Raw genomic sequence first — 3,029 nt, 5'->3', positions numbered from 1 at the left:
ATCAGGTGTAGTAATGTTGTTGTCTATATCAGGTGTTGTAATGTTGTTGTCTATATCAGGTGTAGTAATGTTGTTGTCTATATCAGGTGTAGTAATGTTGTTGTCTATATCAGGTGTAGTAATGTTGTGTTGTCTATATCAGGTGTAGTAATGTTGTTGTCTATATCAGGTGTAGTAATGTTGTGTTGTCTATATCAGGTGTAGTAATGTTGTTGTCTATATCAGGTGTAGTAATGTTGTTGTCTATATCAGGTGTAGTAATGTTGTTGTCTATATCAGGTGTAGTAATGTTGTTGTCTATATCAGGTGTAGTAATGTTGTGTTGTCTATATCAGGTGTAGTAAATGTATATCAGTTGTAGTAATGTTGTCTATATCAGGTGTAGTAATGCTGTGTTGTCTATATCAGGTGTAGTAATGCTGTTGTCTATATCAGGTGTAGTAATGTTGTCTATATCAGGTGTAGTAATGTTGTGTTGTCTATATCAGGTGTAGTAATGTTGTGTTGTCTATATTAGGTGTAGTAATGTTGTCTATATCAGGTGTAGTAATGTTGTGTTGTCTATGTCAGGTGTAGTAATGTTGTGTTGTCTATATTAGGTGTAGTAATGTTGTGTCATCTATGTCAGGTGTAGTAATGTTGTGTTGTCTATATCAGGTGTAGTAATGTTGTCTATATCAGGTGTAGTAATGTTGTTGTCTATATCAGGTGTAGTAATGTTGTTGTCTATATCAGGTGTAGTAATGTTGTTGTCTATATCAGGTGTAGTAATGTTGTCTATATCAGGTGTAGTAATGTTGTGTTGTCTATATCAGGTGTAGTAATGTTGTGTTGTCTATATCAGGTGTAGTAATGTTGTTGTCTATATCAGGTGTAGTAATGTTGTTGTCTATATCAGGTGTAGTAATGTTGTGTTGTCTATATCAGGTGTAGTAATGTTGTGTTGTCTATATCAGGTGTAGTAATGTTGTTGTCTATATCAGGTGTAGTAATGTTGTTGTCTATATCAGGTGTAGTAATGTTGTTGTCTATATCAGGTGTAGTAATGTTGTTGTCTATTTCAGGTGTAGTAATGTTGTCTATATCAGCTGTAGTAATGTTGTCTATATCAGGTGTAGTAATGCTGTTGTCTATATCAGGTATAGTAATGTTGTGTTGTCTATATCAGGTGTAGTAATGTTGTTGTCTATATCAGGTGTAGTAATGTTGTTGTCTATATCAGGTGTAGTAATGTTGTGTTGTCTATATCAGGTGTAGTAATGTTGTTGTCTATATCAGGTGTAGTAATGTTGTGTCTATATCAGGTGTAGTAATGTTGTTGTCTATATCAGGTGTAAATGTTGTTGTCTATATCAGGTGTAGTAATGTTGTTATGTCTATATCAGGTGTAGTAATGTTGTGTTTGTCTATATCAGGTGTAGTAATGTTGTGTTGTCTATATCAGGTGTAGTAATGTTGTCTATATCAGGTGTAGTAATGTTGTCTATATCAGGTGTAGTAATGTTGTTGTTATCTATATCAGGTGTAGTAATGTTGTGTTATCTATATCAGGTGTAGTATGTTGTTGTCTATGTCAGGTGTTAATCTATATCAGGTGTAGTAATGTTGTTGTCTATATCAGGTGTAGTAATGTTGTTGTCTATATCAGGTGTAGTAATGTTGTGTTGTCTATATCAGGTGTAGTAATGTTGTTGTCTATATCAGGTGTAGTAATGTTGTCTATATCAGGTGTAGTAATGTTGTCTATATCAGGTGTAGTAATGTTGTTGTCTATATCAGGTGTAGTAATGTTGTGTCTATATCAGGTGTAGTAATGTTGTTGTCTATATCAGGTGTAGTAATGTTGTTGTCTATATCAGGTGTAGTAATGTTGTTGTCTATATCAGGTGTAGTAATGTTGTTGTCTATATCAGGTGTAGTAATGTTGTTGTCTATATCAGGTGTAGTAATGTTGTGTTGTCTATATCAGGTGTTGTAATGCTGTTGTCTATATCAGGTGTAGTAATGTTGTGTTGTCTATATCAGGTGTAGTAATGTTGTCTATATCAGGTGTAGTAATGTTGTCTATATCAGGTGTAGTAATGTTGTCTATATAAGTGTAGTAACGTTGCTGTCTATATCAGGTGTAGTAATGTTGTTGTCTATATCAGGTGTAGTAATGTTGTGTTATCTATATCAGGTGTAGTAATGTTGTGTTGTCTATATCAGGTGTAGTAATGTTGTGTTGTCTATATCAGGTGTAGTAATGTTGTTGTCTATATTAGGTGTTGTAATGCTGTTGTCTATATCAGGTGTAGTAATGTTGTTGTCTATATCAGGTGTAGTAATGTTGTAGTAATGTTGTCTATATCAGGTGTAGTAATGTTGTTGTCTATATCAGGTGTAGTAATGTTGTCTATATCAGGTGTAGTAATGTTGTTGTCTATATCAGGTGTAGTAATGTTGTTGTCTATATCAGGTGTAGTAATGTTGTGTTGTCTATATCAGGTGTAGTAATGTTGTTGTCTATATCAGGTGTAGTAATGTTGTTGTCTATATCAGGTGTAGTAATGTTGTTGTCTATATCAGGTGTAGTAATGTTGTTGTCTATATCAGGTGTAGTAATGTTGTTGTCTATATCAGGTGTAGTAATGTTGTGTTGTCTATATCAGGTGTAGTAATGTTGTGTTGTCTATATCAGGTGTAGTAATGTTGTTGTCTATATCAGGTGTAGTAACCTAGTTGTCTTAATCAGGTGTAGTATCTATTCTCTATATCAGGTGTAGTAATGTTGTCTTATCTATATCAGGTGTAGTAATGCTGTATTGGTCTATATCAGGTGTAGTAATGTTGTGTTATCTATATCAGGTGTAGTAACGTTGTGTTGTCTATATTAGGTGTAGTAATGTTGTTTGTCTATATCAGGTGTAGTAATGTTGTTGTCTATATCAGGTGTAGTAATGTTGTTTGTCTATATCAGGTGTAGTAATGTTGTGTTTGTAGTCTATATCAGGTGTAGTAATGTTGTTTGTCTATATTAGGTGTAGTAA

This window comes from Oncorhynchus tshawytscha, unplaced genomic scaffold, assembly GCF_018296145.1.
Source record: "Oncorhynchus tshawytscha isolate Ot180627B unplaced genomic scaffold, Otsh_v2.0 Un_contig_3914_pilon_pilon, whole genome shotgun sequence".
NCBI classification, from domain to species: domain Eukaryota; kingdom Metazoa; phylum Chordata; class Actinopteri; order Salmoniformes; family Salmonidae; genus Oncorhynchus; species Oncorhynchus tshawytscha.
This window is presented reverse-complemented; position numbering follows the sequence as displayed.